Genomic DNA, 14,225 nt, shown 5'->3' with positions numbered 1-14,225 from the left:
ACAAGTAATAAGGTTGCACTTGGATGGATCATAAAGTCCCGCTTTATGTGGGAGCACACTATCTGATTCAAATGTGTGAAATGCCTATACACCTTAAACCTCTGTGAATTCAGGGAGTCCTGGCTGTGCCAGGTTTGTATGCAAATAGATGATCTCTTCCCACACAGAGAGGATCATGAGCTTTTTAAAAAAAGACAGCAGCGAAAGGAGCGGGAGATAAGCAGAGAGGAGGGGGAGACAACAGAGAAAAGCAGGGTAAATATCAGAATATCACTGTCCCAACATGTCGCACTTAGCTTCCCATATCGCCCTGGTGCAGCCAAATGTTTTTTTCTCCTTATCTCGTTCAGACTGTGCTGCTGGCAGGTGCAAGACGTGGCATCAAGAGCAGGGGTGGCCTTCTGGCCTTGTCCTATTTGATCGTGCCAACCGGAACTTTACGAGGCTGCTGTTGCCTCCGCGACTTCATGAACAGCACACGTCTCCTTCTGCCGTCTTCTTCAGACAGTTTCAAATTGATGCAAATTCTCAGCCGTTAATCACGCCGTGCGCGAGGATGACAAGGTCAGAGGGAGAGTGCAGTGCTCCAGATGGAGCTCTCCAGATAAGAAACGGTTAAAAACCTGAGGGATTTACCTCCCCCAGCTCCCTGAAAACCAAAGTCAATCAGCTTTTTATTGAAACACACAACACAATACATTCTCAGATATATTGGAACTCCCCTGGTCTGTTGCTTGTATAATCTTTATTTGGACAGACCTCATATACAGATCACAACCCTTTCAAACTTAATCTAACATCCAATTATTGTACGGTATTTCTTCTCGTCTCCTCTTTTTTTTTTTTACTTCTTCTTTCCCAGTAGACAAAACCACTTTAAACCTTCATCAAAACTCTCACCCGTTTGATAACCTCATCGTGCATTCGGTTACAAAATGAAGCTGTCGTACATCGCAGCACACACGTATTGTAGGGCACGCTAGTTTCTCAATGATTCAGGGATACCCGAGACAGCATCCATCAATCAGACGCTACTGTAGCTATGGACCGTCTTTGCCTCTGGCAGTAGAATTATTGCTCAACAGAGTGATGCGATTAAAATCTATCCTCACCTCCACCTGCTGCCCGGCTCGTGGCAGTCTTCCACACACCTGTCGAGCTAACGGAATGTACGCCCCCCTCACACACACACACACACACACGCACACACACACCGTCTATATGTGTGTGTGTGTGTGTGCGAGTTTGTGCACTGCAGGGCACACAAGTGGGTGGTGTTTATATTGTAAACTCAGACAGAGAACGAACTGATATGTAACGAGAGATTTGTGTGTGTGTGTGTGTGTGTGTGTGTGTGTGTGTGTGTGTGTGTGTGTGTGTAAGAAGTGTCCTGATTATTGCGGTGTCAAACACATTTCACATCTCGCTGTCCTGCAGCTCGTCAATCTGCTCAAGTTGATCCCATCTGAAAGTGAGGAGATGCACTACTTCACTTTGGATAACAGCTAACCCTGAACATGAAGCTAACTGTCCTGGTACAGGATCAACCCAAAACACACACACACCTTCTGTATTTACTAAAACAGTCATGTCCTATCGAGGCTGTTTAGTAAACGGTATCAGAGAACGTCAAAGCCTGGAGACATGTCGCCATGCCCAGTGCTTCAGCTCTGCATTACCAGCTCGCTGTTATGTGTAAACATCCACACACACTCCAGACACACGCATACAGGTGATGAAAGGGGTGAAACACCTTGCCTTTTATCTGGAAGTCATTGAACAACCTTTTTTTCCTGGCTTTGTGCTCCTTTAGAGGTCAATAGGAAAAACGTTAGAATCCCTAGTTTCCTTACTGTAGCAGAGTGTCTTACACGCTTGTCTTGAAGCGCGGTCGGCAGAAGTTTGAAACACAGGAAATGCTTTGATGACGTCTGAGTTCTCAGACAGTCGGCACCTTGCCATCACCAATCTTAGTCCCAGTTTAGATAAAGAAGGAAAAGTCCCAGTTTGCCAAAATCCCATTAAAGTTCTCCATAAAAACGTATCAAATAACAGCAGCTCCTTCTGTGTAAAACAGTGCATCCAGGCGTCTCAGGCTCCAGGGAATGAGATTCCCCTTCCTAAACATGGCTTATATACACAATTTGGGGAAAAGAGAAGTTTAAAGACAAACACAGAGCGCTTTGAGACTGTGTGTATATATGAATCATCGCTATTGCACCCTAAAATATTTTCCATGTCAACATGCAGCAAACGTGGTGATATGAACAGGGCTTGGAGGTGAGGGAGGGAAAAAGAAGGATGCATCGTATTGACTGAGGATTGAACTTTGTCACAGTTTACCTGGTGGGAGGCATGGACTGGACATGGTGGGGGGGGTGGGGGGGGGTGGGGGGGGGGGGGGGGGGTTTCAGCCTGCACTTTGGTCATGACTGGAATGTCTCAGCAACTGTCGGATGCTTTGTATTATAAAAGGTTAAACATGAAGGAACATGCTTGGAAAATGATAAGAGCCGTTCTTTTATTTAGGCACTTTAGTTATTGCCTCTGATGGTAGACCTGGCTGTCCTGATAAAAGAGGAAATGTAATGCAACAAGTGGCCTTTGTATTCTTCTCAGGAAGCTTTATCTAACGTTAATCCTTCTGGATGGGAAAAAAATAATTAAAATCACTTTCTGAGAATGAAGCACCGGCCCCGTTGCATAGCAAGTCCTCTTCATACCATCTGAATCACACAGACTTTTTTACGAGGCTGCGTTTCAGCATGCAGGGTGAGGACAGTATCTGTTCAGCAGGCAGCATGTGCACTAATGCACTCACATTTATTTCCATTAAACCAGCTCTGAAACCGGACCAGACAGCATGAGCGAGATTCAAACTGTGTCCATTTAGAAGATGAATTGCTCAACAGAAAACCAAACCAAAAAAGAGAAAGAAAAACAAACAATAGTTGGCTCAGTTTCCAAATGTGGCCATTAACCTTCAGACATGGACTCCGACTGCAATTTAGCCTCAGGCAGATGTCGGAGGAAGAATTTTCCATGCTCGTGCTTATTGTAGCTGATTTGGTTCAGACCTGGAAGGCGATGTAACCCAAACCTCGCTGTTTTTTTTTTTTTTTTTTACATGTGGTTTCTTTTATTTGTTTGTTTCAGTTTTTAGGCATGATGCTTGTGGTGTTAAAAAAACAAACAGCTTCCTCCTCAGTTTGTTCAAGCATTTAGCGTAAAATATTCAGTAATGCATGAGATACATCTAACCAGGATTTATTGATATTTACGACAATCACAGGTTTTAGTCATACATGGTTAAAGGCTTTAACAGATTTATTAAAGTTGAAACTAATCCAGTTCTTAATATTGCACTTCACGAGTGCTGCACATTCATTGGTGCAAGCTGGTGCTGCAACACACACACACACACACACACACACACACACACACACACACACACACACACACACACACACAATTTTGAAAGACTCACCAAAGTGCGTAGAGCACAATGGGTCTTCTTGGAACTACTCACACTCTATGTTGTAAACAAGCAGATAAGCTGCAGCATATGTAAGTGTCAACAGAATCTTCTCCCCTGGAGGCTTCCAGCAGCCTTCTGCACTTTGTTTTGGCTGCACATCCAGCACACGAGAAGTTGCCTATAAGCTCTTACAATTTGTAATCACCTTTTTTTTGTATGCAACATGTGAATATCAAACCATAGGGGACTCAAAGCCTCTGCCATATATTCAGATTTCACGGGCAAACATGCACAAATGTGAGCAGGTGTCAGAGACAATACATCTCAGCGCAGGAGGCATCACGTAAAGCTTTCAGTCTGAAGCCATGCTGTGGGGGCCTGGAGGTCACCTCTGACGGATTAGATGTCACACCAACAGTAAACGTCTGGATGAAACCGTCGGTCCCGTCACGCTCGGAGACATCAGACGTGGTAACGTCTTCCAAACCCTCATAAGCTGTGTGTTGTGACACACCGCTGTGACTTCAGTGATAAAAACAAGGATCCTGACTCCACTGGTTAGATGGGTACCGATAGGGATTTCCCTATATGTTGTGTCTTTTATTAAAACGTTCAAATTAGGTCTGTCTTTGATGTTCTGAAACTCTGTCGATAAGTTGGCTAGCCGGATAAAAAATCTTGTTTGATACAATGAGAGATAATGCAAGTCATGTATTTAACATCTGACAGCAGTTTGGCTCAGTTGGTGAAAGAAACAGCTTTTTTTTGAATGAGTTTGACACAGACACGCAATATATCAGCCCATGTGAGGCCTAACAGGGTGAGGGATTCTTTGTCCCCTTGAGCCATGAATGTTCATGTTGTCACGGATCGCTTTATGGGAGCTTGTTGGTTTGACGTATTTTGTTATGTTTTGTGTATTTATTATGTACAAATGAGTGTTATCTAGATTATGTGGCTGCAAGGCAGATTTACGACAATAAAGTTAGTTAGGTAGTGTTAAGAAAGTCTTCAGCGTGCCCCTCAATAACCATCCTTCTTGGATTATTTAATAACACCCAATTTTATGACTGCGGGAAACTATATGGCTTTCTTGTTTTATTTCAAGTCTCAGATCATTTAGGTGCAAAAACAAATCTCTTGATATGACTGTTAGACTAAAGAGTTGTCAAGGAGCTTTTATTACCAACAGAAGGAAGGAGTGCTCAGCAGATCAGCTAAAAAACGTTTTTTTGTAATCCTGGTTTCTAAGAACGTATATGGTGCACTTCCATAGGTTTGCTTAAGCTCAGTAAGCCATGTGGGTGTTGCACAACAGTACCAGACAGTCAGGATACAGCAAATCCAAACTACTCGTCTTTCCTCGAGTGTGGAGCAACCTGCCCTGGAGTAACATGTAGGAACAGGTATCTTAAAAGGAAAGAGTCTGCTTAGTGGTCATTGAACCGTTACAGTTTACACATACAGCATTTAAAGCTATCTCAGCGTATATATGCAGTGGTGCATGTGGGTGTGTGTGTTCACCATTCTATTTGTATTACCATAATGAAGACACAAAAGCCACCAAACTCTTTTTTTTATTTTTATTGAAGTTTAATTGCATTTTCATTACTTTGCAGATCTCTGGAGGTCAAAGTGAAAATCAATGGTGAATGAATCGGCTGCTTTGTCTTGGTGAAGTGTGGTTTTCGCACATGACTGAACTGGGAAGATAATCAATCCACTGGAAGACTGGACCTCTTGTATGGTGGCCACTTAGCGGGTCTATAAACAAATGCAAGCATGATTTTTATTGTATTAATGGTGTACTGAGTGCGATGAAGAGAATATGATTCATACAGCACAATCTTTTGGCAGTTTTGTGCTTCATTGATGCAAGATTGAATAATTGATCGCGGCAATTTGGAGCGGAGACGCAGGATTTGACTTTGAGCGTGAACTCATCGACGTCAAAGTTAATTGTTCCATCAGCCAGAGCCTGTGACTGGATGGTGGGCCTCAATGAGCATCACATACACACTGCACATGTCTGCGTTACATATACTGTAACCTGCACTGCTATCAGCATTCCCACACTCTTCACACCGACTCATTTCCATATAGATAAGGCACAGAATGGAAGTTAGGTACTAACGGAGAGGGCAAGAGCAACAACAGGCTGGAGGAATAACGAATGTGGGCGCAGGATAGCGAATTACTTACGAACGTTCGATAAGGCGCATTGGAGGAAGAAATGTGGAATGGGGGGGCAACAGAAAAGAAAAAGAAAAAGCAAGATGCAATACAGGAGAATCTGTATCGAAACCAAAGCTACTGGAATGTGTCCACGCTCACAAAACACCAAGGAGCACGAGAAGCTCCCAGAGCAATCATTAAAACAGAATATATTTTATACCAAGAAGTCCGGCGCAGACCAGCCAGCCGCACTGCAAACAGAAAGTCCTACATCTGTCAGAATTAATGCAGCCTAGAAGGTGTCTGCACATTCACCCGTGTCCTTCGTTTGTTAGTCGGATCTCATTTGCAGAGAGAAAATTGTTTCCTAATAAAAAAACAACAACCTTGTGACAATAAATTGAGAGTGAAAGCAGTTGTATTTGCCTAACAACCTTTGGAAAAACCCCAATCAAACCACATACATGAACAGCTGTTTGTGAGAAAGTAAGACTGTCTATAGGTTAATCCCTGACAATCGTACACATTGTTCATGTGTTGAGGATGCGTATGACATGGAATTTACATATTCAGCACGTTGATGGGGGAGAACCGGCAACGGAAAATGTATTTGCTCACGTCTTTATATCTGCACCCATTCATCTCCATGGAGAAGAGTTTGTGGCCACAAAGAGGACGAGAGCCACTGCAGCTGTCTGTGTGGGTTTTAATGGCTGACACCCAGTAATGGGCTATGTGGCTGAAGTTCCCTCAAAAGGCATTACGCATCCAAGAAACAACTGTGTGGCTGATTATTCTTACTGCTGGTGCCACTCTAATGTTTGCCCAGGCCAGGTGCACCGCCTCGGCCTCCTGAACCTTCATCTCCCCCGCTGGGCTTTTCTCCAGTTCCTGAGTAAATCAACTGGTGCATGCTAATTGGTGTGTCTTTATCCCTGTGGCAAAAGGAGGACCACTATGGGTGTGCATGCATGCATGCATGCATGTGTGTAAGTGTGTGGGTGGGTGTGTGGGTGGGTGGAGAAGTCTCTGCTGGATCATGCAGATGATCCTTTGTTTGACAGCTCACATCAGTACTATGCACACAGAGACGCACTTCAAGGAGGTGAATACCATGTTCCTTCTAATGCGGATGTGTTTCAATAAAACACTTTTCTCAAATAATCCCCAGTAAGGGTGCTTTTGAAAATGACAGTTTCGCACAGTAGTTTGGCCAGGAAATGTTTTATCAATCAGTCACCGTCGATGGTGAAGAAGCTGTGCTTGTCGGCATTTCTCAGAAACCAACTTTTAGTGGCTTCCAACTCTCTTTCATCGCCTGTATAATGTTTGAAGCAAATAGCATTACGCAGGTGTGAAAAATTATTCAAATATTCATTGCATGCAGCAACCCAGAAGTTATCATTAACCTCTGGATGGAGGTGCCACCTGTGATTCAAGCTATCATCAGTGCCATAATCTGTATCGTGTGAGTGGCTGTATTGAAAGTCAAGTGAAGTGATCACAGAGTGAGTCAGCGGTCACAGAACTGAGCGTTACCCTACAAACCGTCATCAGCCGTGTTTGTCATTCAACGAGGCTAGCTGTTCCCCCCGTTTTCAGTCTCTATGCTAAGCTAACCACCTGTTAACTAAAAAAATATCAGATCTTGATGGTGGAATCGTCACAATTAAACAACAATCCGGCTTACAATTTATAAAGCATATGGTTGAAATTAAATCAATTAGCAGTTTTACAGGAATTTAAAAATGACAATAAATCACAAAAGTAGACTTTCCACACGTACACAACATAAAGACAGAATAAGGTGAGGCCCTCATGGCATTATTTCTTTTTTTCTCAGCCCCCGCGACCCATCAGAGCTGGTAGGATGAAGGTGACAAGGGAACGAATTCCCTGTTCACCTCTCCCTCCCGTGGGATTAAATGAGATGTCACCCCAGGTCCAGATGATAACCACTCCCGACACTCCACTCATCTGAATTTCAAGTGAAGGCAAAAGGGACAGGACTCGCTTCGGGGAGAACGGGTTATTCTGGAAGGAGAGACCATGGGTCAGTAGACTGATTTGATAAAGGTAAGAAGTGCCGCGATAAACTAAATACAGCCACGAAATTACATTTTAGAACCGACGCCGTGAATACACAGATGCGGGTCTGAAGAAAAGGGAATTGGTGGAGAGCAAATGAGTCATAATGTTATTGACATTACAGTGCAGGGTTTACAATGAGCAGAAATAACCACACTCCCCACAACATTCTCATTTAAAGCACAAACTGGGGGCGTTTACACCCTTGACCTGTCCTTATTCCCCCTGGTTGTTGCCTGGGTTATGGCTGATTAGATGACCTGAATCTGTGTGAGAACTCGAGGGATCCACCAGGCAGGTTGATGGATTCACACTTCAGTTACTCGATAAATACACACCGGAGCACTCAGAGGAAGGGACATAACCTTTCCCTTGACTGTCAAAAGGAGGACCGACTGATAGCTGGAAGGAGACAACTGAGCGGAGGAGAGACAGCTAGAGATGGAGTGAGAAAGGAAGATTTACACAAACATTCACAGCAGGACATAGAATTATACGTAACACACTTTGGATCTGTACAAATTAAACAAGCTAGACATAAAGTGTGAATTAGTGAGTGTTAGAGGTGCTGAAAGGTGAATTATATAACCTTTGTGCACAACCAGGATAGCCGTTTTCCCCCTTTTCCAATAGTCTATTTATGCTAAGCTAACCAGCTAGCTAGCGACAGCTTCATAGTTACCATACAGAAAAAAAAGAGTGTCGCTGGATCGCACAGAGAAGAGGCAGGGAACGAGTGGAAACAGGAAGAACAATAGAGCCAGGATAGAGACAGTGACAGGAAGTCAAAGAGTTGGTAATGACCAAGACTCCCCAGCACGGCTAATAAGGACGGAACTGTTTTTTCCTGAAGCACCAACGTGTGTACAGAAAGCTCTACCACCTTGGCGCTCCATTCCTTGGAGATTATCCTCACACTATCTCAGCTTTTACCTTTTTCTCCACACTACATCCACCTTCTGTAAACTAGTCCCACCGGCGCCTTGTAGTTTAACCTTCGCACGCGGATTTAAAAGCATTTCCCTGCAAACGTAGACCCCTGCTTTGACATTTCCGTTCCGTTATTATGCCTTGCTGACAGACGAGATTTATGGATCGAATGAAAGATTGAAAACTGCAGCCTGATTGGCGCTGGAATGCTCAGATTCCCAAGTGGTTGGCTAGTGTGATATAGGTTAGAGTCTGATTTCAGATATGATAGGTGGACTTTCCTTCCTGGTAGGTCTCCGTAAGTCCTGTTCATAGAGAGGAGCTTTCAGTCTTCTCTGCTGCTGACAGCTCTAATAAGAGCCTGAGTGGACCTGAGGGCAGAGCAGGCATGGAGAATGTGTCTCTTATTGGTTTTTACTGTTAAACATGTACCTTGCCAAAAAAAAGATGTGCAGTATGAATTCATATATTACGGCAGTGTTTTTCAACCTTTTGAGCCGCGGCACATTTTTTACATTAAAAATATCCCGCGGCACACCAACAACCAACAACGTTACAAAATGACACCTTTGAGCATAATACAGCATATATGCCAGAGGTGTCAAACTCAATCACAGAGAGGGCCAAAACTAAACAATTGTGACTACATTGAGGGCCAAATAGAGTCACCATGTAATAAACAGGATAGAAAGGATATTGGACAAAGTGCAAAAAGAATACATGTTTAGGTAGACGACATTATTTTATGCATACGTACCAGAGCCAGATGTTTGGCATCTTTTCTTGGCTGCCAGTTCATTAATATCTGGGGTTAGGTTCTGTGGAAACCCTCAAGATGGAGTGAAGGTGTGCATCAGTGAGACGACTCCTGTGTGGGTTTTTGTTCATCTTCATCACAGAGAAAAGCTGCTCACACAGGCATGTGCTTCCAAACATGCAGAGCATTTGGGCAGCATGTAGGCGGAGTTAAGGCATCGTTTCGGGGGTGAAGCTTGGAAACTGTGCAGCGCCCTCAGAGTCATACTTTGCCTTGAGTGTGTCATTACACTGGAGGTCTATCAGCTCCACAGGTGCTCTTTCCACGTCAACTGCAAACGGATTGCTGAGCAGTTCAAATTTAAATTTCTGAGCAGCAAAGTCGGTAAATCGCAGAGTGAACTCTGTGCCAAGTGCGCCCAGTTTATCAGCAAAATGCGCAGTCGGGAACACAGCGGTGGAGACTTTTACTGCATCACACATGTCTGTCGTCACACGTCCCCGTCCCTGGAGCTGGAGCTTTAGCGCAGTCTGCATTTTTACTTTTCAAATATTTCTCCATCGCTGTTCGTCTTGTCACCGCAACCTCTCCCGCGCGTCATTTCATTCTACTGTCTTAAATGAACACGGTCGTTACTGCGCAGTAGGTATACTGTCACCCACTGGCATGGAAGAGCATGTATTACTTAGCCAGCCACTATATTGCAGCTCAGACGCTCAACAATGGCAAAGTATTTGTTATTAAATTGGACATTTTGCACACCTGGCGATCTCTCACGGCACAGCGGTTGAAAATCACTGTATTACGGTGTAGAATCCATATTATTTTTGTATCAACACAAAATTTGCCTATTACAGAATGTGCAGAGTTTATCCCCGAGGATAAAGGGATAGACGTTAGTTTGATAAAGATAGGATTGAAGGCAGGTGCGTAATTAGGTGTTATTATCTGAGATTAGAAGTCTGTTAAAATCATCCAAATTTGATCAGCCCTACCAGCGGCATCTTGGGTCAAAGAGTCAGTGTCTTACTGATTTACGCACGTATGGGTACCCGACTTCACCTTGAGTCACGGTGTCAGTTTGCCTTTTGTGAAGGTAAATATCTCACATCACTGGCTACAAAACCAGTCCATTAAATTAGCCGTGGTTGTTGCGTTGTTGCACACAGTACTCATGATGCCATGATGTTTTACAATTTGGGGGATACAAGGGTTTAAAGCCATTACAAGTGGCGGCCGGCTGAAGACAGAAAATACGATGTTAACATCGAGGGAGTAAGCAGCTTATTTCTCAAAGGATTATTCTATTTTTCACCTCCACTGGGCTTCGGTACAAATCCCAATGTAGGCTACTCATGGGAGAGCGTTGAAGCAGTTGCTTTTTTCAGCAACGTTTTTTTTTTATTCATCCACTTCGGCTCTACAGGTCACTTTTCAGTGTAAATCCTGCTGTTAATAATACAGTATATAATTAATTGTTCATACAAGGCACAAGAAAAGAAAACATCAGGTGGCCTATCAATAATTATTTGTCATTTTTCTGAAGTGTAAAGACGGTGATCTTTATTTATTTATTTATTAACTGATGCGCAAATTTGCAGACTAATGCTTATATAATGGCTAGTTTAAATGCAAGACTAAACAATTCAAACAGCCAGGGGCCTGTAATACTTTCCTGAAAAAGAGTGCTGCAGGGACGACGTACTTTTGTAGGCCAACCCAATAATTTAGAGTCTCACTGGTTCTCTCGACAAAGAAGCCAATGGGATTTCTCTACTGCATTTTGGATTATTGCAGAACATAAGTTTTGTGGCAAACAAATGTTTAGGACACGTTTTGTCAAGCAAGATAATCTTCACAATTGACACCACTTTTATGATTTTCGAAGCGTGAATGCAATCGGCAAAAGTAAAACGCTAACGCTTAAAGCTAGGCTATGAACGAACACGGCCGCATAAGCAAGAGTATAAACAAAACGAGGCTGTAAAGCCGGACTAGTCAACGTGATGAAGTATAGCAGTCTCATTTAGCCACTTGTCACCTTTTTCAAGACACGTTAAAGCTTAAAAATTCATGTGGGGGGTATTTACTCATGTATTTTAGACCGTAAAACGATACGTTAAAATCTCTTAAACTTGTGTTAACCACAGACCCTATTTCAGGCATCTTAACAAAACCCCATTCAAAACCCCCATTGCTACGCAGACTACATAACTGAAGTTGCAAAACAGAGTACTTATTTTAACCTAAACCAGAATCTTTCACTCAACCAAACCAAGAAGATTTGTTGCAGAAACCTAAGTAAAGTCAAGGGGCAGGCTTCCCAGTGCGCTAAAAAGTGACGCCAAGGAGTCCCGACCAAGCGGATGTATGCGACGGGTTGGTTGTTTCTAATCCTCCGAGGGTGTTTACTTTTAATAAGCTATTTCACTGATGCACCAAATGCATTTGTGGTTTGTCATCCTGCAGGTGGGTTTCTGCTCCCAGTCCCAAACAGAATGCTGTGCCATGCTCTATGAGCATTGCCTTCAAAGCATTTTAATTATACTTTTGTGAATATACTGTTCTTGGGGGACCAGGCAGCTAATGTCACACATAAAAACACTTCGCCAAACTTTGACTGCAAAGAGATGAAAAGTGGAATTATGCGGAAATGTAGGGGGATGGTAACAAGACTGCCAGACAGGAACTTGGATAGAAAGGAGACAGGACTGAAACCAGTTGATACTTTGGGATCAACGAGTGGAACGACAAGAGTAAAAAGACAAAAGGGAAAAGAAGAAGTGCCTTAAGCTCTGCCTCAGATAAAGCCTAGGGCATAGAGCCTGAGTAAGTAGACCTTCTGGGAAACAAAGAGTTGAGAGAGGAATGTTAAAGTACAACTTCATGTCCATTTCTTTTCTGAAGAAAGACAACAGAAAACCCAACAGTCATGGGGAGACATGCCAGCTGGAGACATGCCAGCTGGCTCAGAGCGCACGGGCGAGCTGGAGACTACGTCACGTTAAATTATACGTGTTCCTCCTGGACATGGCAGCCGTCACAAGTCATTTAGGGGAGATTTATCACCGTCTGTCTCATGAGCAGTCCTATGACATTTCCATTTGTCACATGACAGCAAATCTAAAGGCCAAAGCATGGGCTTTCATTGCTTGAAACATCGTGTCGTCAAAATGCTTTTTCCCCCCTCCCTCACGATAGAGCGGCAGCGAGAGGCACGGACAGAGAAATAGAAACGGAGTCGAAGACAGCGAGCCAAAGAGATTCAGAGAAAGACGGTTACGCAACAGGGGATTGACGGGAAAGAAACCAAAGTGCAGCACTAAGTGTTCTTGACTGGACAGAAGATGTGAGGGGAGGATGATGTGTGCATGTATGAATGGATGGATGGATGAATCGATGAACGGATGGATGGATGGATGAATCGATGAACGGATGGATGGGAGAGCAAACTGGAGGCTATAAAGGTGAGATCAGAGGAGCAATAGTGGAGACGAGTGACACACAACTGGGAAGTCCAATTGCTGTACACGTATGCATTCAGCGGGGAGCCGTTAGCCCTGGATAACTGATTGCATTTCAGATGAAAAATGAAGTAAGGGGGTGATCAAAGGGGACCAGTTATTGATATGTGGACCTTAATGAGTGAGGCAGAGACTGGAAGGCTCGCGGTGTAGCTCTATACACATAAACACACGCCTAATGCAAGCCCAGCATTAGACGCAGAAATGCACGTCCTATTCAAATGATGATTCTAATGCTGTGGATTGGGTCTTTCATAAGACCACTACATTTTAATCAATTGCATTCTGATCAACCGACCGGGCCTAGTTAGCGTTTGGCACGTTTTCTAAAGCCGGAGCATTTGGGTTTAACTGCAGCGGCTGCCAAACGTCTAGTATTATATATGTCTGTGATTTTTACAAGACATTAAAGTTGAATTAACCAATTAGAGCAGCCGTAAAGGAACAGGAAGCTGGCAGGTGAATAGTCAGAGCGTGCAAAGTGAGCTAGCCAATAAAGGAATTTAGAGAAATGTGGACGGATACGTAGGATTTCACAGGCATTTAAGCGGCGAGAGAAGTAAAAATAAAACATATCACAGACAGATGTTAAAATGCAGGCAGGTAGGCAGACGCCGTCAGCTGGATGCTGACTAACACTGAGTTGTTCTGCCACTGCGACATCGCTGGTCCGACCATAATTATTCGTTAGCCCCCTAACACACAGATCTGACATCCTCCCCCCCCAGGTGCTTCTCAAACGTCTCCATTTGTCTCCGTCACTGTCAGGGACTGTGAGTGTGTACTCACGCAGTGTGTAAATCAGATTATGCTATGTTCATTCCACAGCACTCCTCACCATTATCATTAAATGTAAAAAAAAAAAAAAAAAAGATTTCAGCCACCAGAGCATGACATTAAGATTAACAGAGATTTCCGCAGTGAGACGCTGATGCACTCAAATAGCCTGGAACATATCAGCTTGTTAGCAACCAGTTAACATGAGCACTCGGTGCTGAGGAACGCAGGCTGGGAAAGCAATAGGCTGCAGCGGGTCGATGGTGTGGGCTGAAATCCTATTAGGCGTTATTAGGCTGAATACCCTCAAGGCTTTCTCACACATGCTGGAACTCCTATGGGCCCTCCGAGGTCAGGCGTTATAATCAGTGTTGAAACTTGGAGAACGAACGGCATATACAGATCAATCAAAGAGATTGACCGTTTAGCACAAAAAAGCGTTTTGGTGTACGTGTGGACGACTGCTGTGTGTGTGGATAAGTCATCACCATCACCA

Source organism: Anarhichas minor, unplaced genomic scaffold, assembly GCF_050575085.1.
Source record: "Anarhichas minor isolate MPS153535 unplaced genomic scaffold, ASM5057508v1 ptg000028l, whole genome shotgun sequence".
NCBI classification, from domain to species: Eukaryota; Metazoa; Chordata; class Actinopteri; order Perciformes; family Anarhichadidae; genus Anarhichas; species Anarhichas minor.
Note: the sequence above shows the minus strand (reverse complement) of the source record.